Here is a 24,701-nt window from a genome sequence, read left to right on the forward strand (position 1 = left end):
TGGAACTAAAATTTTCTAATCAAAGCATGACTCGTATTATTTACTATAATTCTTTTGAACATACCGTTGAGCTAAACCTAACAATTATTTCACAAAAATGTTTAGTTCGTGTGAATCGAGTACTGATACACAACCATGCACTGTTAGGCCACATGCAAAACTGACTCAGACATCACTTTGTTAAAAGTTTAATAACTTCTTTTAACAATGCCGGATTTACTAGCAGTCTTCGACAAAGTTGTAGACAATTAAATTATCTTTCTTATTTTCACTTACAGTGATAATACGATACATACAGTGCCACCTAGCGGCGAAAATGCGAGCTGGTGGGTTTTCTCCATGTAAATTGTTGAAAAATCCCATACAAACTTCAGGCACGTTGGTCCGGTAGTTAGACTTGTCCGATTTGCTTCAAATTTGGTGCAAGTACTCCTGGTGGGACTAGGAATCGACTCAGAGGTGGGCCGATATGGGTCATTTTTTTCCTGTCACTCTATTGCTTAGCTTCACTCACCATTTTCGATCGTTTTTCCCCGTTGGATACCACCAGTCCACGATAGACTTGTTGTTTTGTGTTTTACAATAGTGCTAGCAAGGCAGAGAGCGCAAAAAGGATACCGCGATAAACTCATTCGCATCATTCTTTGGCGGATTTATTTATCCGGAGAAATAGTGCGTTGTATTTATCCCGAGAAGTTGTGTGAGTACCAATAACTTTTCGTGTGAAAATATAAGTTTTTATTGTCGAAGTGGCAAATTATCCGGACTCATTTACTCATATGAGTGATAAATACAATGCCTGGCCATTTTTATTTGAGGGTTATATAATTCCGTGTATATAAGGCATAAGTAAACCTAAATTCGGTATGAAAATTCAATCAAAATTGATAGAGTTATGTGATTGGTCCCACTGGCTAGCAACTATATCATGCTTCTATGGAAAATTATAATAACAGGAGAATTTAAACAGAATTATGCAAAAATTGCAAAAATGAAAGATGTGTTGTTGTACCAAATTCCACGCATCATATATTGGCGCTGATTGAAATTCCGCGCACATATGGTTTAAATCTGGCGCAGCGCATTAATTATCAGGAATCCAACAAATGTGGAAACTCAACTACATCTAGGGGAACTGGGGGTAAGACGGACATGTTAAGGTTATACTCAAATAAAACATAGTAAAAGCATGTTTTTGTCAACATGAAATACTCTATGTTGTAGCTCCATATGTTGGCTTTCGAGTGCCCAGAGGGATTATGTTACAAAAATCAACAAGTATCTTTTTTGAAAGAAATAGAAAATAAAGAAATATCTGCACTTTTTCCAGACTGCGGGTGAAACGGACATATGGTGGGGGTAAGACGGACATGTCGCCGGAAGGATTATCACAACACAAAATATTAAAATTTACTGTTTCAAACGGATGTTTTGGATAGTTTGTGGTTCTTCTTAACATATATGTTCAATTCGTGGTGAAACATAACGTTTTGGGGTTCAATTTAAAGTTGAAGCAAATGATGTATTTTCTAATATCGTTTTTTTCCGTTGTCTTAAAGAGGCTATACAATCAATTCCAATGATCAGTCAAATAATTCATACAAAACTAACTTTCCAGTTTTGTATGAATGATATTAAATACGCAGTTGGTAACATCAGTTCCTCGATTACACATAGCCAGAATATAGGACCTGCACAAAGTCGTCTACCTTTTCCAGGTCCTAGGAATTCCGTATTCAGCCTCGGTCACATTAACGTACATCTTTTTGTCTACTACATGTGAGACTTCAGCTAACTGGATGTTTCTCCACGTTTGACTGCTAGAACTTCGTTTCTACACGCGCGACATTCATATAAGGATGAATCAATAGAATTAATCAAGACTGGCCGTCTTGCCCCACCAGTACAAATATTTTTTAAACGATCGCACTTATTTACTCGTATAAGAACTAACTTGGATTATCGGAATACAAGAAAAAATCCGCGAAAAAAATGATTTTTTCCTCGGTAAACCTTAAAATCAGAGACGTAAAAATTACATCCGTACGGAGATGCACTACTTATTATCAATGTTTACTTCAATTTTTCGCTTTTAACAATATTCAAGGCCTACTGAGTGCTTCATAATTCAAGGATATCCATAAAGAGAGAGTACTCATATAATGCAATTGAACTTTATATGCTATATGCCTAAAATAACCATGTCTCCGTCTTACCCAACCTGTCCGTCTTATCCACAGTTCCCCTATTGGATTTTGTTATGAACGTGTATCGTTCATACGAAAAACTACCTAAAATAGAATTTTTACTCGATTTTAAGGAAACGTTTTGAATAAGGTAAATTTAGGTAATTGTGGCGAAGATCATTTCCATTAGACCACGATAATACCTATTCTTTTGGTTGTTTTCTTGCTATGTGTAGGTATTGTGGATTAATTCATTACATTTACATCGTTAAGTTTAGATTGGACTGGTTTTTACACTGCAGTTCCCTTTCTTTCCGTTCTTCGTCAAAAGATTTTTTGTTTGCTTGTTTTAATCTGTTCTTCTTTAACTCGCTTTTTATTCAATCTTACTTCTCTTTTTTTTGTAAATTTTCTTCAACATTTTTTTCTTTTTTTCCTCATCAAAATATTGCTCATAGACTAGTCGCAATAAACGATAATTATCCTTTCGTATTGTCTTGGTTTGCGAAAACTTTTTTCAAAAAAGATTTTGGGATGTTGTCGATTCAGCAGGTTTTGTAATCAAATCGTATTAAGTTGATATCAACTCAGAATGAAACATCCAGAATTTGTTCCATTTGTAACCTTGAGTTTATCTGATCACGTATTGAAACGTTGCTTTTAAATCGCAGATTACCAATGAGAGAAGAACAACCTCTTTCCTCGCATACTGGGCGGATTACTGTCTCATCTATATTGTTAATTCCAGAAGGCTCAGAAATTGCTTCCATTAACCGTTGTATGCTGGAGTTTTGGAAGATACGAACTAAGCCAAGAAGATAAAAGAGTATGTACTCTTTTATCTCCTTGGTTTAGTTCGAATCTTCCAAAACTCCGGCTCGCTGTTTGAAAACAGGTTCAGTACTCTTCCAGATATGTTTGGATGGCGCTGAAAGATACCTTTTATCCATTACGGAATTCTCGCAGCTTTTTAGTTCAAATGCCCTTGCCGGACCATAAGCAATGCTTTTTGATGTTTTCTAGTGTGTATTATATGTGTTTCTTGTTGGCCGTGACTACAATATATATGAGCGGAATTAGAAAAACTCTAGAAAGAGAACTGCGGAGACTCCATTTTGGATCGATTGGATTCGCGTTTAGCTGTCAAAAAACGAATCCAATCGAACATTGCCTATCCTTATAACATTGGACGTGTTGCCAAAAATGCTGTTTTTCTCTCCGCAATTCTCTTACTAGAGTTTTTCTAAGCGGAATTAGGTTCGCTTAAATTTAGTGCACCTTTTCCGCGCACTGTAATTTCAGCGATAATACCTATTTACAAGTGCGCTGACCATTTTGGTCTTATGAATTGTTATTTAACACAATCTTTTTAGTTTTGTGTTCACAGGCTTGAAAGTCAAAATCAACCGTATCACTTCAAATTAGTTATACTTTCTACATTATGGTCTTAACGCAATCGCTAAGGAAATGTGCAAACATGGCTGCAACAAGGACGAGCGTTCTATTTTACTATTTTGCAGGTGTATGAGCCACCACAAAAAAATATTTTTTTCTCAGTTGGTATGGATAAACATAAGCGACATATGTATACTACATGTTCAATTATTTTAACAAGCCTGCTTCTGCAATTTGACAAATAGTTCAGAGTGCGCGGAATTCTAAACTGCGCGGAATGATATGCCTTCACGGTATCTTCAAATTCAACGGACAACCTCAAAACTCACTGCGAAATTGGCGCAACGTGGCGTATTAAAATATCAGTAAAGCGAAAACCGCTCATGATAGAAATAAACTCTCTAGAAAAGATGTAGATCTTTAGTGACTTTAATAATGTGCATTGTGAAATAATTTGATATATATAGTTCTTGCAGCCTTATCTCAAGAAATATTCAAACACATGTAAAGTGACCAACAAAAACCTTGGCCAAATATAAATTTATAGCGTTTTCGCAGTATTTTTGTAAGGTTGATGAAATACTATAAATTTATCAGAAAATAATAAATTAATATAATGACATTCTTTCAAAACAGTTTCCAATGACTTCATCAAAATAGTCAACCCAACAACAATATAACTGTTATTCGCCAGCTGCATTATTGTTGCGTTCCCGTGAAATAGGCCATAGGTCGTTTCTATTTGAATTGCAGCAGTGAACACAGTCCTGCCTAAATCTCGCCGTGTACAGTGTTAGGTAGTGTCCGATGTACATGACAAACTGTTAAAGGCAGAGAATAAAATAAGTGCAACCAATGACATTAGAATGTCATCTGTTCCATAATTTTTCAAATCAACTCGGCAATTGAAAATAAATTTTCGAAAAACATTTCTTCAAATTAAGCCCTGGAAGATAACACTAAGCTCCTAATAAGAGATTCTATTATCAAGATATACCTCGTTATAAGTTTCACGTTACCGAAGGATTCTGCTATTTCTAAACGACAGTCCAAAATAAAGAGCAATATGTTGAAAAATTTAAAGTATCATTTGTTTCGCATTTTTATGGTGCACGCTGTAAACAAAAGCAAATGCAACTATTGCGTGACCGACAAACGAATACCGGTTAGTACTCCCACTATATTTTATTTTCGCGGATGTTACCAACCATAAAGCAACCAATCTGAGCATTGTTGATGTACCAAACGCGATACTTCACTCGAATTCCTGTTTCCGTACCGTACAACCTACTGACCTACAGCACCTGTTCTCCTCTGCTGGAAACACTAGGCATACTACAATCAAACGCTTCCGCCGGCAGTTTTTCATTCCCTTGTGGGCTTCCGCCTCCAGCGTAGCTATAGAGAGCGAGCGGTTCAAGAGTTGAGTCACAGATCAAACAGACGCAACCTTCACGACACTAGGCCACAACGAGCATATTTCAATTATTCGCAGTAAACGTAGTAACAGTGCAGTTTACTAACATGGTCTACCGCAACATCAACACCGACACGCTGGATCTGTTTTGGCTGTGGTTTCATTTCACTCGAGAATGGTATCATAAACCACCGCAAAGTGTGGTAAAAGGAAAATGTTTCCGTTTTTATTCAAAGTTATCGTTACTATACATTAGGGGAAAAGGATGAAAATAACATTGAAATAGCCCTGAAGCGTATGTACTCCACAAAGAGAATCCAATGGGAGAATAGACTTTGACATTCCTTCTGAACACCGAATAGGCTCTTTCCATGTCAACTGCCACTCTACCGTGAAACTAGCACACGGTTGCATAGGATTGTGCGGAACGACAAGCAGCTACAAAGTAGCTTATGTTTTAGTAGTTCCATAAGTGGGTACATATAATTTTCCGGACTTCAGTACGACTGGGGTAATAGGGGTTTATTATAAAACATGCTCATGTTCTGGAAAATAATTAGTAAAGGTAGGCCAGTGGAAGCCACCAATTATGGCTAAATTCATCTTCGATCGTTTATTTATAGTGTTTGACAATTGACAGAAGTTGAAAAATTTATATTGTTTGAAAATTTGTGTTTCAGGGGTTAAATACCATTTCGCGAGAAAAGTTTCAAGATAGTTTGAATTTACGTAAAGGCATACGTAAGTAATGATTTTATTACATCAAAGCTACAGTATTTTGATAGTACATTTTTTCAGTGAAAAAACAAGCATTAGACTATAATGGTCACACCGGAGAGCAATTTGTTCAGCTCTTCGTCATTTCAAATGGCAAGCTGCAAATGACGGGGGATGATCCTGTCTTATTATAACGGGCAGCGTTTACTGCCAGCTCCAATAGTTCGGCGGCATCACTGCTGGCAGGTAGACGTGTGCTACGGCACCAACACGCTCTGCGTAGTGACCCATTCTTGGCAAACGATGAATTCGGCCGACAGAAAACTAGAGACCGGCACGAACCGGGCGGTATTTTGGTTTTCCACCTTTACGCGTCCAGACATAACGATCGTATGTGTGGTGTAGCTAGCACCAGTGTAACACACGAATGATGCCGTACCAGCATACGATGTCCGGTTTTGTACTCGGTTCAGTTTACGTTCGAAACCAAAGAGGCCAGCAATCAAACAAAAACTAAATCAACGCACGCGTCCCTAGCGCACTACACTTACCCACAGTGTGTGCTGTTCAATTAACATTCAAAGCAAAAGGGGCCGGCCAACGAACGAAAACAGTTTACTTCCATTGTCAAAGAGGTGGAGCTTCGAACGAAAACTAGTCTAACATAAACAGAGTTTCAAACAATCAGAGAGCGCAGCGGAATGATTTTAATAACTAATTCTGGTAATGAATTTAATTGAAATGTAGATATTTTTTTATGCATACTTTGATGTTTCATTAGAGCAATGTGCTTTTTATTTGTTCAGTTTTAAAATCGCTAATTATATATGAGCGACCTTTTATTTTCTGTCGCTCATATTTGTCCGTATGTTATGGCAAACAAGGCTAATAATTTCTATATTTGCTGTTGTTTATAAGTGCTATAAACATTTTCCTTAACCGCTTGTTTGATTATCAAGACAGAAAACGGCCAATTATTCCAGTGATTGCTGTTATTGCCCATTGTTGTTTACGGTGTTAATTTGGTTTGTTTAGGCAAATAACCGGCTTAATTTTTATTTACACATTTGTCAATTTAGACTACAAAACGACTGCTGAAGCTTACATTTTTGTCTACAATGCAATAAAATGCAAGTTTTGTTCGTTGAACGTTGCTCCCTTCCCTCTTTCGCCAACTTTTTCTGTGGCCGAGGCAAACTGACGGAAATAGTGTTATCACAAATACTACAGCTTTATGTTGGTAGATTTTTCGAATTTTTGAACCTGTATGACGTACAACTTTGGTAACATTAAATTTGAAGGAAAAGGTTCCTATCAAATTTTTTATGTACTGTGGTCTGTGGTCCTTAAAAGGGTCGATGAGAAATTTTGTAATTCGAACTAGTATGTATACCGGCAACGAGCTGATCCGGTCGGTACAACAGAGTACGAACTGAATTATTTGCAAACATGCTATTTTTTACCGTCCGTAAATATGATATGGGGAGTGGCTAAGACCGCTGTAATATGCGTCGTACGCCAGTGAAATAGCACGGACCAATCGTGACGCAGATAATTATTTCTTTCACCCAAACATTTTCGTTATTTATAGTAGTCGTACATTTTTGCCTTTCTCAATAGAAAGGTATTGCAATTGCTCTAAAAACCGACTTTTTAACGGAGGCCCGGAGGGCCGAGTGACATATACCATTCGATTCAGTTCGTCGAGTTCGGCAAATGTCTGTGTGTGTGTATGTATGTATGTGTGTCTGTGTGTGTGTACGCGAACACAATCTCACTCACTTTTCTCAGAGATGGATGAACCGATTTTTACAAACTTAGTCCCAAATGAAAGGTGCAACGTTCCCGTAGGCTGCTATTGAATTTTTAATGGATCCGACTTCCGGTTCCGGAATTACAGGGTGATGAGTACGATCACGCAGAAAATGTCGATTTTAAGAAATTCTGCAATGAATGTATAATGGTGAAAATTTTTCCAAAATGTGACCACAACTGCTTCGATTTGTAGTACTAGGTCATTAACAGCCATTCAAAGTCTCTTTGGTCACATTGGCCACCATCATCGGTTCTGGAAGCCCCGGCGGAAGTATCCAAATTCAGACTAACAGTCACATCGGTTTCTCGGAGGTGGCTAGACCGAGTCAACCAAACTTAGTCTCAAATGAAAGATGTTGCGTCCCCGTAAATGGCTATTAAATTTTATCCCCAACCGACTTCCGGTTCCGGAGTTACGGGTTGTGGCGTGCGATCACATAGCAAATTGTGATTCAAACCGATACTCCGATGGAAGCAAAAAAGGTAAAAATTTCGCTAAAATGTCTCTCAAATAACTTAACTTTGCAGTTCTAGGTCACCGACGGCCAAACAAACTTTCGTTGACTACATTGACCACCATAGACGGTTCCGGAAGTGCCCGGGAAAAGCGGCCATCTTTCATAACTAGCAAACTCATATCAGTTCCTCGGAAATGGTTGGGCCGATTTTCACAAACTTAGTCCCAAATGATAGCTATATTATCCCCACAGATGTCTGTAAAATTTCGCACGGACCGCTTGTATGGTTCCGGAAATATAGACTGAACGGTCCGGTCACACATGAAATTCCCATATAAGCCGGAACTCAAAATTTTTTTCAAAGGGGGGACCCCATGAAATTTCAGAAATCGAATTCGTATTTTTGATGCCAAACATCTTTAAAATGTATGAAACGTCGAGATTTTATGTTATCACGAATTTTTTTTTTTTAGAAATCGACTTTTTGGGACTTTGCCGATTTTGCACCTTTTTGCCTTTCTCAATAGAAAGGTATTGCAATTGCTCTGAAAACCGACTTTTTAACGGAGGGCCGAGTGACATATACCATTCGATTCAGTTCGTCGAGTTCGGCAAATGTCTGTGTGTGTATGTATGTGTGTGTGTATGTGCGTCTGTGTGTGTGTACGCGAACACAATCTCACTCACTTTTCTCAGAGATGGATGAACCGATTTTTACAAACTTAGTCCCAAATGAAAGGTGCAACGTTCCCATAGGCTGCTATTGAATTTCTAATGGATCCGACTTCCGGTTCCGGAATTACAGGGTGATGAGTACGATCACGCAGAAAATGTCGATTTTAAGAAATTCTGCAATGAATGTATAATGGTGAAAAATTTTCCAAAATGTGACCACAACTGCTTCGATTTGTAGTACTAGGTCATTAACAGCCATTCAAAGTCTCTTTGGTCACATTGGCCACCATCATCGGTTCCGGAAGCCCCGGCGGAAGTATCCAAATTCAGACTAACAGTCACATCGGTTTCTCGGAGGTGGCTAGACCGAGTCAACCAAACTTAGTCTCAAATGAAAGATGTTGCGTCCCCGCAAATGGCTATTAAATTTTATCCCCAACCGACTTCCGGTTCCGGAGTTACGGGTTGTGGCGTGCGATCACATAGCAAATTGTGATTCAAACCGATACCCCGATGGAAGCAAAAAAGGTAAAAATTTCGCTAAAATGTCTCTCAAATAACTTAACTTTGCAGTTCTAGGTCACCGACGGCCAAACAAACTTTCGTTGACTACATTGACCACCATAGACGGTTCCGGAAGTGCCCGGGAAAAGCGGCCATCTTTCATAACTAGCAAACTCATATCAGTTCCTCGGAAATGGTTGGGCCGATTTTCACAAACTTAGTCCCAAATGATAGCTATATTATCCCCACAGATGTCTGTAAAATTTCGCACGGACCGCTTGTATGGTTCCGGAAATATAGACTGAACGGTCCGGTCACACATGAAATTCCCATATAAGCCGGAACTCAAAATTTTTTTCAAAGGGGGGACCCCATGAAATTTCAGAAATCGAATTTGTATTTTTGATGCCAAACATCTTTAAAATGCATGAAACGTCGAGATTTTATGTTATCACGAAATTTTATTTTTTTTTTTGGAAATCGACTTTTTGGGACTTTGCCGATTTTGCACCTTTTTGCCTTTCTCAATAGAAAGGTATTGCAATTGCTCTGAAAGCCGACTTTTTAACGGAGGCCCGGAGGGCCGAGTGACATATACCATTCGATTCAGTTCGTCGAGTTCGGCAAATGTCTGTGTGTGTATGTATGCGTGTGTGTATGTATGTGTGTGTGTATGTGCGTCTGTGTGTGTGTACGCGAACACAATCTCACTCACTTTTCTCAGAGATGGATGAACCGATTTTTACAAACTTAGTCCCAAATGAAAGGTGCAACGTTTCCATAGGCTGCTATTGAATTTCTAATGGATCCGACTTCCGGTTCCGGAATTACAGGGTGATGAGTACGATCACGCAGAAAATGTCGATTTTAAGAAATTCTGCAATGAATGTATAATGGTGAAAATTTTTCCAAAATGTGACCACAACTGCTTCGATTTGTAGTACTAGGTCATTAACAGCCATTCAAAGTCTCTTTGGTCACATTGGCCACCATAATCGGTTCCGGAAGCCCCGGCGGAAGTATCCAAATTCAGACTAACAGTCACATCGGTTTCTCGGAGGTGGCTAGACCGAATCAACCAAACTTAGTCGCACATGAAAGATGTTGCGTCCCCGTAAATGGCTATTAAATTTTATCCCCAACCGACTTCCGGTTCCGGAGTTACGGGTTGTGGCGTGCGATCACATAGCAAATTGTGATTCAAACCGATACCCCGATGGAAGCAAAAAAGGTAAAAATTTCGCTAAAATGTCTCTCAAATAACTTAACTTTGCAGTTCTAGGTCACCGACGGCCAAACAAACTTTCGTTAACTACATTGACCACCATAGACGGTTCCGGAAGTGCCCGGGAAAAGCGGCCATCTTTCAAAATTTACGAACTCACATCAGTTTCCCGAAATGGTTGGGCCGATTTTCACAAACTTAGTCCCAAATGATAGCTATAACATCCCCATAGATGTATATAAAATTTCGTACGGATCGCTTATATGGGTCCGGAAATATAGACTAAATCGTTCGGTCACATATGAAATTCCCATATAAGTCGGAACTCTAATTTTTTTCAAAAAAATTCAGAAATCGAATTCGTATTTTTGATGCTAAACATCTTTAAAATGCATGAAACGTCGAGAGTTTATGTTATCTCGAAAAAAATTTATTTATGAAAATCGACTTTTTGGGACTTTGCCGATTTCGCACCTTTTTTCAGTTCAATATTACCGTGGCTGTTTTTTCTTTTACAAAATTTTAGAACTCGAATAATGATTTATTTTCCTGTATATGGTTGTCATGTGATGTATAATAATAAAATGTAATATATGCATTTAAAAGTTTTTAATGAATATAAACAACGCACACATTCTCGTGATTCATGATTGAGAAAGGCACAATTGCACCGCTAGGTGGATTAAAATAGGTTTTTCGATTAGATAATGCAAAAATATAGTGATTTTGTTCAGTCCAATGGAATTTATTTGCATTTCAAAGCTGTGAAAATGCCGCAGCAGAAATTTTTAAAACGGGAACTTCGTATTGAAAGGTAAGAAGTATTCAACTTCAAAACTGCGATTCCATTTCACTGTTTTATGCAATTCTGACGTACGTAGTACAAACCAACAGTGCCGACTAAAGTGTGTCATGTATTCTCAGCCATTCAACGATTTCAAACGAATCACCTGCATATGGTCGCAAATTCATTCAAGTTTCATAGGCTGCATGTGATGGTTTGGCCAGATGACTGGTTCAGGATTTATACGAATATTTGATGGAGTATATCCGAAGGACATTTAATAAATTTTCATTTATTTTCCAAAGTTTGGCTTCAAGTCTAGCATTATTATAAAATGTAGTAATGTTATCGTATATTTGAGAACTGTAAATTAATTTTGGAATCAAATAGGCCATTTTGGGCAACGTGGAAGCGATTCTGCGATGGAGAACCTAGTGTTGCGGCGTAACGCAATAATTGGACGCTCCCCAAATTCAGCCTCATTAGAAATTGTAACCAGGCTGACGAAAACTAGTGTATGTAACTCGACCATCTCAATATCGACAACGCATTTATCATTGTAATTGGAATATAGCAGATTTATTGTAAATCGTACAATAGAAACGATTGACTTCAGATCAAACTCAATCATCGCTGTGGGCAGTCGACCTCTTTCTGTTAATAATAATTAAATATATCGTTTTCATGTTAAGTGTGCATTGTGCTTCAATATGATAGCCGTTAAATTCCATCGTTGATTTGTTCGCCGCATCTTAATGTTTTCCATCGTTTGCTGAACCATGAGCCGCAGAGAATTAAGTTCCATTTTCGGAATGGAACCTTCGAACACCCAATTCCCGAGTATAAAGCACAACGTAGGGACCTATCACTGGCGTGATCAGCTAGTCAATCCGAAATACCTCCTATGTCTCAAACTAAGACAAGACGTGACAATCGGCTTCTTATTTTTCCTTCTGCACTCTTCTTTTTGCACATTTTCACCCTGCCGAAATCTTCCGAACAGTGTTGCTATTTTTATTAATGAAAATGGAATCTTGTTAATTTATTTTATGCCGGAAATATTTTGTATCTTGAATCCACTATATTGATGAAGCGCACCGTTTTTCCATGTCATGTATGTTTAGTAAGGTTTGATGAAGCCATTTTCTGAAAGTTTTTAGATTATGGTGTGGTTTCTATCTTATTTTTGTTAAAGTTAATCAACCACGTATACTGTAAATGCATGACAAATACTTGTTTCACTTTGCCGCACAATTTCAGTTCAATTTAATGATTTTTTCTTTTTCAACGATAATTTTTTTGTCAAAAGTAATAACAATCTTTTCCTATGAATATAGCAATACTGCCAAACATCATTTCGGTATCCCTGCAGTAACATTGCGTACGGTGCAAAAAGTCAGAATCAACCAATCAGGAGCTGGACCATTCTGACGTAAAATTGGAACAAAAACCGATGGATTGCCCTTCCTATGATGATTCTCAGGGATAGACCGTTCCAACATCAAATTATGGTCTTGTCAAATTTTGGTCTTGTCAAACTGCAAATGACGTGAAAACCCAAGATGATACCAGATAAGGTATAGGCATACGTAAAGCGAGAGTTTTGGTTTTACAATTGGCAACATCTATATTGCGTAAATACTGCTTTACTTCCAGAAAAAAGAAGTTGTTAAAATCGAAATTAATTAAAACAATGTTTTGATTGTAGAAACTAGTGCTTTCAGCCTTTTTGAGGTCCTCAAGGCGTTGGCAACCAATAATATTATTGTACACACATGCATGCACCTTATACAGATTATCTTGAATCTGTTTTGCGCTTGTCAAATCTGCAACTCTTCTTATTCTTATCTGGACACGCTCTTCTTCCCTTTGGGGCAGACCTTCGACAAAACGCCCCCCCCCCTATTGTCACGTCTTGTCTTAGGTCTCAAACAGTTATACCTATCCTGATCAGAATAAAATAACAAGATTGTAACAGAAAACAATTTTTGTAACATATTGTGTTATAAATTAGGGCTCAAAATAAAAAAAAAAAAAAAAATATATATATAGTTTTGAAATATTTATGTTATGTGTTTCTGATCGGGATACCATCATCAATATGGGTGCCATATGAAGGGTGGTAATCAGCAGGTGATGTAAATTTATGATTTACGCCCTTTAGAAATCCAATAGTATTTTTTTAGTTCTGTGGTAACGGGGAGCCGCTTTCAGAATTTCAAAATGGACTCAATAATCGATTTCGGTCCTCTACTGGCCACCCTAATAAAAATATTATACACGAACTTTAACCCATGTAATCCTACGATTCCACATATTGTTTGGATGATACCCTGAACAGGACGTTAGGCTCTTGAATCATAAGATGTTTATTAGGGTATCCACTTGCAAGTGATTCCCATAATGATGGTGGCAGGCGTGGGAAAAATCATTTCACGAAATGATCAATTTGAAATCATCCATCAACATGCTCATACTGTGAAACCCGATCTCATCAATCCTTCTTGTGAAGAGTTACGCGTTCGAAAGCGAGAAACAAAACACAAAACTGAAAAATGTGTCAGCGCACGGCAACGTTAGTGTTCACCCAATGATTCATTCTGCATCATATATAGTTAGGATTTTCGATTGATTGACACCGGTGTAGTGGAGTGCACTGAAACTGCACCGTTTTTGCACTTTCTAGCAGAAGGGCAGAAAACTGGGTATGTTCCATTGACACTTCTGCTAAAAACTGCAAAACCAGTGCACTCCACTACACCGGTGGACCCATGGACAACTTGATAGGTAGTGCTTGTTTCATATATGTACCACCGACTTGATGGTGGCGCTAGTGTGCCTTCTCTGTACGAGTACCACGAACAACGAAACGAAAAAAAATCAAGAGAAAAGCGTGTTTCGTTACGCGTGTTATGAAAGCCGTCAATGTCGCTAGAACAACATTTAGAAAAAGCGTATTCCAAAATTTAGATAAAGAAAACTATTATTAGATAATAAATTTATCCCTAACTGGAAACCGTCAGCAAAGTTACATAAATCTTATTATAAATTTTGCTGGAAGTCGTTGTTTTTAGCAACCGGCTCTCTTCCTTCCTAAAAATGTTTTGGTTTTCTTGTTGTGTGAAGTTTGTAATCGGTTAATCGTTGATTTTTTTCTCATGAAATATAAATGAAAAACATTTTGGCCAATGAAAGTAAACTACGACCTTGTTTCAAGTTCATTAAGAACGTCAAGAATTCTAGTATTTTGATCGGAAAAATAAACAGTATATGTATAGGATTTTCGACACATTTAGATAAATTGGTTTTGAATAGAATTTGTGTGCTTTTATCAGAATTCTGGTCAGCAAACCGGTAGTGCTAAGTTTTAGCAAGAATGCTGCCAGGAATGAACAACTTTGTTCGACTACTGACCGAGTTTTTTTCGACTTTTGCAATAATTCTGTCCGGAAGATATTGTGATGGTTTTGGTACGGATCCCTTCAGAATTATTCTAGCATTTTACTCGACCGACCCATGTCTGATAGAAACTTAACGGAACGGCATCTACTGGACGATTTCATGTCTGGGGAGATGTTGATTCGACCCAGAAGATTTTCGGAAATCTTAGTATAAGTGGAAGTGGAATCTTCTGGTATTTCCGAAAATCGATTTATTTTATTTTGGATTTTTTAAATTCAAAAATGGAATTTATTTTTCTGTTTAGGTATGGTGGAATGAGGAGAGTGTCTAATTTGAACAGCGAAATAATTTGATGATAGAAATGCTTGTTTTTTTGCAAATATGGAAAATAATAAATGGGATGCGCCTCTTTCAAATTTTGCTCCATTTGAGCCGCCATGACATCACCAAATCACCACAAAATTTGCTTATGAGTTCAATCAGTTCAATATATGGGAGCTGTCAAGTTGTCCCAGGGCTGCATTCATCAGATCATCTTAATAAAAAAAACTGGTTTTTATTTAGGGACCATCCATAAATGACGTAGCATTATATGGGGGAGGGGGGATTTGTGTATTTTGTGATGATGTGTGACGACAGGGGGGTAGGGGGTCATGTCATGCTACGTAGCTTTTTAAAGGGGAATAGGGGTTGATCTGTTATCCCGACAACCTTATCCGTTTCATCTAGCATCGCTTTTTTAATTTTTTACGGGGACAAGGACTACGTAATTACCAGGGGTATTTAGAGGTTTGTGACGAAATGCTACGATGGAGGAGGGGAGTGTTAAAAATCACTTACAAATTTCTACGTCATTTATGGACGATCCCTTATAAACCTGTGAAATTTTCACTTAGTGATCTCGGTGATCTCTAACTGTCAAGTAAGTAGTTTGCAATGTGTTGGTGAAAAAAAACAATTTTTAGAATGAAGCGACGCTGTACCCAAAAAAAGATTCTGTTGCAAGTTATCCAGGAGAAGGGTAGAAAATTCTACTGCAAAGCAGGTAAGAATTGCGAATATAAGCAAGAACCAGCTGATGCTCGAAAATGTCAAAAGGAACATTTTTAAAATGCACCGTGCCGTCTACGCAGTAATGAATTTACCTGCACCGCTAAACGAGAAAACCGAACCGCGGAGCTGTAATATGGGTTGTTTGAAAAATTCGAAATTGTTAATTGAACATTTTTCATGTATGCCATGTACAAACATGCATTTGCCCAGAAATAATTTCAAAAAAGGATTCCGTGAACATAACAATAAAACAGTGGATTCTGGTGCAATATACTTTCCAATATTGATTATAGTGCACATTTGCAGTATAAAGTTGACCTAGCCCAACTGGAGAATACAAGGTTTGTTGCAATACCAGGAGAAACTGGAAGTACTCCGGAGCAAACAGGGAGAAAATCGTTCCTGTACTATCATCTTCTCTTTTTTCTTCTTCTGGTGGCAAACCGGAGTGAAAAGGAGCGAGAATTTTTTGCTCCGGAGCAACAGGGAGTAACTTCCATGTACTGAAACAAACCTACAATCTCACATTCATTTGTGAACTAAAAGTTGATTCAGTTGTGAATGTTTACAGTACAATTTCCCGATTCAATCCGCGAATAAAGAACCACAATCTTCTTCATTCAACATAGTACGTATCATTCTTTTACCTGGCGCACTTCTTCGGAAGTTCATCTCTGGCTACGTTCAGTTGTGTTCATTTGGAAAGCTTTACCCTAATAAACATCTTATGATTCAAGAGCCTAACGACCTGTTCAGGGTATCATCCAAACAATATGTCTCGATAAACATGATTACGGCTTAAAAGCCAACTGTCAAAATTCTCTTTGAAAGGAAATTCAGGACAAACAAACAAAAGAGAAAAGTTTTCTCTTTCATTAACTGCTATGAACTGTTTTTAGCCATGAACGGTTTGTCCGGAATTTCCTTTCAAAGAGAATTTTGACAGTTGGCTTTTAGGCCTGTTTGGCGAGATGTGGAATCGTTGTTCTATGTGGGTTAAAGTTCGTGTATAATATTTTTTTATTAGTGTAGTCGGATCGTGAATGAACGACTGGCTGCTGTCAAAGCAATGAACGGATTCGCCAAGAAGCATGTGAATGAATAATTCCCATCCCTGGATGGCGGTATTACATGTTTTGAGATACCCGATAACCACCATCTTGGATTTCAATATGACCGCAATTTCCATCATTTGCCGACCGGTCTCTTTCAAATGACACCCATATTGGTAATAATTTCCGCTTTTTTGTGATTACCGGAAATCACCATGTACAATTTCAAAATGGCATCTATCATCAATTTTTGGCATCTGCTGACTACCCTGCTTCAAATGGAACCCATATTGATAGTTGTTTTCACTGTTCTGTTGTAACTGGAAGCTGCCATCTTGGATTTCAAAATTACCAATGATCAGTTTTCGGCATCTGCTGACCACTCTCTTTTAAATACCGTACGAGGGCAAACGAAGAACGATACAAACAAGCACAGAACAAAGAAAACTCGGTATTCATATAAAAAGCACTTGCAGGAAGATCGCGATAATGAAGCGATGGATTAACTGTAATTCGCTAATTACACACGTAAGGTGAATCGTTTGTGCAAAGACTATCTGTTGGCGCAAGTCGACATTTGCAGAGATGTTAATGGTATAAACTCACGAATGACCGTAAGGAACTCGCACACCTGACGACAAATTTCCAGAATCTATCTAAGGTTCAAGTTTGAACTGTAGTGGAATAATAAGGCCGCTGGAAATGATCTACTGCCATGTGATCTCCTCATTTTTTAATCGACACCTATCACCAACAGAAGAAAAGTTAGCAAGATATTATCAAGCGACTTTCACTAGTCATCGTAACACCTGGGACCCTTTGCGGAACAACAAGTCCCACAGAAGTGTCGCGAACATAACATCTATACATTGCAAAGCCACAGATGATACAATCGATCGAGATCACGAATACAGGTTCCCGGACAAACGATTGATCAAAGCGGCAATGGCAATGTGATATGCCACATTCGGGAATCTGGGTCCATCGCGTTTTTTTTTTCTCTTTTCAGTCTGAGGACTTTTTTGTAAAGTTTCATAGACGGATCTTTTGTGCGCTTCTCACTTTGAATTTGCTAACAATTCTTCGCGGAACTTTTGTAAAATACTCAAGTTGCTAGGATATCGCATATTGAACTTCATTGCTCTTGGACTGTCCAGAATATTGTGAAACTTTTAGTTGCTGCCGTAGCTAGCAAATAAAGAAATAAAATTAGCTTATCATAGCATAGACAAACGGCCGTACACATCATGGGTGGCTGATGCAGTGAAATCTTTTTATACAATAGCAAAGTTCACTGCACACCTGGCCATGTCCTTACGATCGCTAGAGGGAAGGAAATGTTAGTTGAATACCTACTTAAGAAGATACTGGGAACCCACGGAATCTTTATAGGTATTGTAGAGTTTATGCATTATTGTTAACATTAAGTCAATGATGTACCAAGCAGAATCATCAATATTATACATTAAGAACATTTTGGCAACACAGTACGGTAAATCACCATTCCCTCGTCGAACGCATCAGTTGCTGCATATGTGGACACCTAATAATACTGCATCTTGGATAACTTCCACCGGATGTCATCAGCAGCAGAAGCAAAATCACGGTATCGCACAAACACAAAGCCGCAGACAGTTGAAGTAGATCGTTCATCGCGGTAGCAAGCATTTTGCTAGTGGCGAAATAGTCCGACAGGTTACCGGTGATATAGCACCACAAAATCGGTTTTTCGAACCGGATAAATTTGTCCGTCGGCACGATCAATTGGCAAATTTGCTGGCGTCGTCGGAAAAAGGCTAGTGAGTCCAAAAATAAATAAGTACTGTTCGTCGAGTGAAAACGTACCGCGTCACGAGTGCAAACCATCACGAAGGGAATCGCGCTCTGCCACCGAGAGCAGCTTCGAGAAAAAGGTCCGGCTAACAGACGTAATACTGAAGAGGAACGAGGTTACAAATCAGATCGCCCGCTGATTCCCGACGCCGTTAGTTAGTGGAGACGACCAAAGTAAGCTCTGTTCACCCGATTGTCGATCGCAGCAGTGCTCATCGTGAACGAACGATTGCACGAGGCAGTCAGGTCGGCATCCAAAAGAGCCGTTGACTTTTCGAAGACGGTAAATACGGTTCGGAAAAGTTTCTCGCTAATTGCACTGGCCTCTTCTCATGAACAAATTCTGGCATTCGGTCTAGTGCAACAACGAAGAAGATTTTGATAGACCCCGGAAAGGGGCTTTTATTTGGATCTTTTTATTTGGATCCTTATATCTGGACCTTCATTTATGGAATTCACCTTTTGGAATCTTCATTTGGGAATCTTTCATTAGATTTCCGATTTGGAGCATCCATCTTGGACGACAATAGCGGGACTTTTGTTTCCGAGTGTTTACTATTTCGATGCGATCCTGCTCAAGACGGTCATTTTGCATCAAGAGTCGATTCAGCAGCATCGAATTGCCACGACTTTGCACGGCCAAGGTATATTGCAAAGATCATTTCGATTTCATCGGAGGCAGCATTCGCCAACCGAGAGCAAACGGATTCAACAAGGGTGTCACAACACGGTTCCTGGGTGGAGCGGTGAGCGGAGTCCGTATTAGTTTGATTGCGCAGGCCGTTGTATGGAAGAGTCATGAAGATAAATAGATGTAAGAGACATAGATTAGGAGTGAGTAAAGATATGAGGTGGAGTACAAATATATAATGTTTTGATAGATTCTGCTGTGGTTATGATTAGTTGGTGCGAATTTGCGCATGCTAGTCGGTGCGATCACGGCGAATTCATTCCCCGTAAGGCAAGAAGGCTACAGTATTACAAATGTTATATTTGATTAGTAGAGCAAATAAAGGAACAAAATTAGCTTTCCTAAATAATAGCTTCGCTCTTGATTATTTAAAAGCGTTGAAAATCATCAATTTCGATTTGAAATCCCAAGAGTTGTCACGTCACTCCAGTTACATTACCATTCACATTTTCTCATCAAATTTTCTCCGGTTTACTTTATTGATGCAGTAGCTCAAGTGGAGCATTGGCTACAGAGCCATACCAGCTGCCTACCAAGTATATATACATAGAATAGCCAAACCATTTGATGTTATATTTTAATTGACTGGTTAGAACGACCTTAGTGCTAAATCTCGAGGGAATTCAAAACTTCTGATATCAGCAAAGGAATAGGTATAAGTATCAAATGCGGAACTCTGCCAGTTCTTTTGAACGTTGTCTGAAATGTAAAGTTTTTGAATAGAGCTGGGGACATTCATCCATATCGGTACTATACAAGATACCTAGCCTATCGTGCTTGCAATTTTTACGATACAGGAAGCTGGTGTCGGCCCAAACAAGCATTGCCCGCAGAAAATAAATGCTGTCAACCACTGTTCAGCCCATTTAGGCCTAGTACCTATAGCTATAACAGGAAGTATACGAGATTACATAAATGAACAACAAACATGCAACATTTTCTGTACGTGTGTTACGTCTGTATAGGCAACACCACTAGAAGTGGCTATTGCAGACAATCTTAAACGAATTGAATCAAAATAAATTGATTGTAATCATCGATAAGCCTTTGGTAGACGCACAGAGCCGGATTCATCGAGGCTTTTCCTTTCCTTTTCAATGTACGCTAGACAGAGCAAAAAACAAGTCAAGTGAAGAATCAATTGTAATCCTATCTGGTTCTTGGTACAGATCAAAGAACCGTCATAGCAGTTTTCTGCGACATGTAGCACAATGCTTTTTTTACTGCGTGTTGATTCTTATCAGTCACTGTTTTCTGTTCCAAAGCTGACACTTTAATTAGCCGCCTGACGGAATAAAACACCTGCCGTTGATTTATGTTTACACTTCTTACAAAATGCAGATTAAAATACCTGCTTTCTACTTATAATAAACACAGTTTCACTTTTTGAGCTCGATGGTGTTATTCCTGACATCAAGGCACAAGATCGCACATAATAATGTATTTTTCCACAATGCACACAATTCAACACACTAACAATAGAACAAAAATCATAAAGACCGCGATTCCGACACGCTTAAATGAATCTTTTCAAAGAAAAAATCAGTAACTAGCTACCGTAGAGTCTTCTGCTCGATTATTGTCCAGCGGCAGCCTCGCCGCAATCCATGCTGGGGTGTAGTATGGCAGAAGCAGAAAGAAGCTTACAAAATGAGGCGGCGCAAGGGCAAACACAAGAAACACACACGCCCGAAACGTTCGATTGCAGAATACGTTCTGCCTGCCCGTCTACATTCGTTCGCGGATCGGAGCCACGAAGCGATGAATAAATAATAAAAGCTATGAGTGCACGTTGGCGAGGGTGTGGGAAAACTTGCGAAACCGCCCGGTGCTCGTCGGTTCGGACGCGACGCACGAACAAAAATTGCGATGGTGGGTGATGTGTGCGCAATCGCAAAGTAAACAAACCATCATCAGCTGTCTGTCAGCTCGCGTATGTGCAGTTGGTTGTCAAAAAATTGGGACTGGATTATTTCGTCGAAATTCCACGAGATCGCATCAACGTCGTGCGCACCTACACTGAGAAACAAAATTATGCATGCAGTCGTGATTCGCTGGTTGAGCCACAGCCTTGTCCAACCAACGAATTTGATTCGCTAGTTGGACCGACTGACAAACTCTCCAAAGGAAATGTTGGCAGTATAAATGCATCTGTTCATATCTCTAAATATTGTCAGATTGATTGTCAAAGAAAATTTGACACGAGATTTTGGCGTTCAGATGCTTTTTAGTTGGACAATGGTCTAACTAGCGATGGTCCTATTAAAAAGCGGTCCAGTTAAAAAGTGTCCAACCAGCGAATCACGACTGTATATATTTATCGTTCAAATCTTTTACGACAACATCAACTTTGAAATAGTCAATTGGTGTCATAATTCTTACGGCCAATTTCTTCACTGGATGAAAACCGGTTTTCGTAGAAAACCAGTTTTCGGGTTGCTGAAGACTAATTAGCCGAAAACTGGTTTTCAACGAAAACCGGTTTTCATCCAAGTGAAGAAATTGACCGTTATAGTCGCCGTCAATTCTGACCAACTACTATTTGAAAGAACAGTTTATCATGGAGAACAGACATCTATGATCGAACAAATATATTAATAAAACGTGTGTAAACATTTGAATTTATATACGATCAAACACTAGCGCCGCCAAATCAACTTATCCCAACTGTCCGTCAAATCTTTTCCGGAACCAGTTCCAAATCCTGAATAGATTCAGTATGGACTCTTACTAAAAGAAAACAACCGACTCCGACTCAATCTGTTGGTGCATTTGAGCTGGAATTCATACTGAATCCACTCAGTAGTCCGAACCGGTTCCGGTCTGGTTTGACTGGGTAGAGATATAACCGCTGTCAATTCAGTCGAACTCAGCCACTAAAAAACATGACGACAGTAGTGCACCTGGCGAAGATATTCCAACTACCTTCGAAACCGTTAGGGATTTTTACACAAGTTGAATGATGACGTCTGTTCTTTGTGAGTTTATCGTATAAATGTTAGCGTGAATTTACTGTAGTGTTAATAGCAAATTATGGGTAACTCTATACTCAGAATTTTATTTATGCATCGATAGCATACTTTTCTATCTGCCTTTCGTTTCTTCTGCTGTAATTTTTTTGCATTGGACATATTCGGTCCATCCACTCATTGAATGCTTACTAGAAGTATCCAAACAAACAATTATGCTGGATAATGGTTTGTTCAGTTCTTGTTCAGCTTGTTCCCTCGTAATAATGGCTTGTTCAGCTTACGTTCTTTGTTGGGATATGCATGAAATTGCATAAAAATCACAGCAGAAGAAAAGAGACGGGAATAGAAGGTATGCTAACAATGGATACAATGGATGCAGGAACCTATTTAAACTCATTCCGGAACCGGTTCGGATTTCTGAATGGAGTCATTATAGATTCCAAATCAAATGCAACAACCGATTCCAACTCAGAATCGGTTGTTGCATTTGATTTGGAATCAATACTGACTCCATTCAGGTGTGTTAAGGTACCCAGGTAACCAACAAGCATTAGTGTATGCAGTAAAGTAGCGTAAAATTTGCATTCCGAATGCTTCTTGCAGTATGCTGGCATTCGTTATGCATAACTGTTGTTAATCAGCATTTGAAAAACTGTTTAAAAACTTCTTGCCAGTAAGCAGCATTCTGAATGCACAACAGTAGTAAAAAAGCATTTTCATAGCACAGCAGTAATGTAGCCGTATATTTTGCCAAAAGCGACTTTTAAATAGCATTTAAAACGACTTAAGTGCTTATCAAGTAGCCGTTAAGGCGCATTCAGCTTGCTTATTGGTTACCTGGGTAAGGTTAAATCACTGTTATTTCAAAGAAAATATAAGTTATATGTCTGAAAATTGCTAATCGCTAGCTGGTATAATAACTCATAATTCCACTACATCTCTATATGAATACGTGTTGGCATTTATTGCTTTATTGACTATGTATAACCATAACTTTTATTGCCCAGTGTTGAATTAACCAGTTTGCTACACCATTTTATTCACACTGACATTTTGATATTCTTTTAAAAAGTGTCACATATCCAATCGAATTGACGATGACTTTCAGTGTTATCACATCGACTATTTTTAGGCGATTTACCATAAGAGATTACACGATTAATACGTGACCCCAAAAAATCGCTCTCCCCAAATTACTCTATTTGTGAACCAAATACACATTATACATATTTGTATTTGTTGTGAACCTAAGGGCAGATCACCTGTGCATTTTCAAAAATCAGCGAAATTGAATGCATTTCTTTCCATCACAATAGAAATTCATTATCAGAGATGCCAGATTTGCAGACATGTCTGCAAATTTGCCGACTTTTAATTTTAGCTGCAGATTTTTTCGATGACGCAGATATTTGCAGATTTTTTAGTTTGATTGCAGATATTTACAGATTTTTGAATATAAAGGCTTTTGGTTGCACTAGCTTTCCTGACATTTTTTGTTCTTCCCAGACTTTTAAAATTATTACTGCAGACATTTGAAAAAAGTATCTGGCATCTCTGTTCAGTATGCATTTTGCGCTGCGCGTAAGACGTCTAAAAGTGGACCCTACACGAGCAGAAATGATGACAATAAATCATATATTGATGGTGTAAGGTCATCTTGAGAATATTGATTCTGTACAATTTAAATGGGATTGATGGATTGAAGCAATCTTGTCAATATATTTGACAATATTTCTGTCTCGTATAGGGTCCGCTAAACCCTATAAAAAACTAGCACTACATCCAACAAAACGTCGAACAAAGTAGATCAGCGGAGAACGTTTGTTGAACTGTTTCTGCGAGGGAGTATAAAGTTGATGCAAAAATGGAAATGAAATGCATTGTTTCTAATTTGATGCAAATTTGTTATATTCCTAGAGTGATCTGTTCCTAGTTGCGAACACGCCAAACGACTCCTAACTTATGATGTCCCGTAGGAGAAGACCTTCTGTTTGTTGGTAAGACATATTGAAATCCAACAACCAATGCGTTGCAGAAAATTGTATTGTTTATTGAGGCTTTAACCTCGATGGGTTATTCGCAGCAGAAAATTGGTTTACAGATTTGACGGCGCCAGTGGTTGAGTGGTAAGCGTGATCGCCACTCATTCCAGTTGGGCTGGGTTCAATCCCAGCCGAGGTCGTTGAGATTTTTCTGCGGTGAAAAAAATCTGTGGTCACGTCTTCCTTCTGAAGGGAAGTAAATCCGTTGGTCCTCGGTCCATGAGTTTGATTAGTAGTGGAGTCACCTCTCTGGCGTCGGTAAAGAAGTAGAATCCAACTTCTATACCTAGTAATGAATATCCTCCTCCCGTGATACTTGTGAAGTGCGCAATAGTGTATATACAGTTTCGGACTAACATTTCTTCCCTTTCTTTCCGCGATCTACGTTCGGGCCTGGCCGGCGCCGGCATTGATAACTAAACACTTCGGGATTACCAGGAGTTGCACATTGAAAGATGTTTCGCTACTACCAAGCATAAT

General features: G+C 38.7%; 1 protein-coding gene across 6 annotated transcripts in view; it reads right to left on the bottom strand.

The window, feature by feature from the left end:
* The window catches only part of LOC131691018 (sphingosine kinase 2-like), a 68,716-nt gene extending 47,651 nt beyond the window's left edge, over positions 1-21,065 (bottom strand). For 2 of the 6 annotated variants that reach the window (XM_058977149.1, XM_058977148.1), the window contains exon 1: positions 20,855-21,065. The gene's annotated coding sequence lies outside the window, so the exon portion shown is untranslated. Of the gene's footprint in view, positions 1-20,558 lie in introns of all 6 variants that reach the window. The other 4 variants (XM_058977146.1, XM_058977147.1, XM_058977144.1 and 1 more) reach the window with 2 other exon arrangements.
* Positions 21,066-24,701: the final 3,636 nt, after the last annotated feature.

Source organism: Topomyia yanbarensis, chromosome 3 (genome assembly GCF_030247195.1).
Source record: "Topomyia yanbarensis strain Yona2022 chromosome 3, ASM3024719v1, whole genome shotgun sequence".
NCBI classification, from domain to species: Eukaryota; Metazoa; Arthropoda; class Insecta; order Diptera; family Culicidae; genus Topomyia; species Topomyia yanbarensis.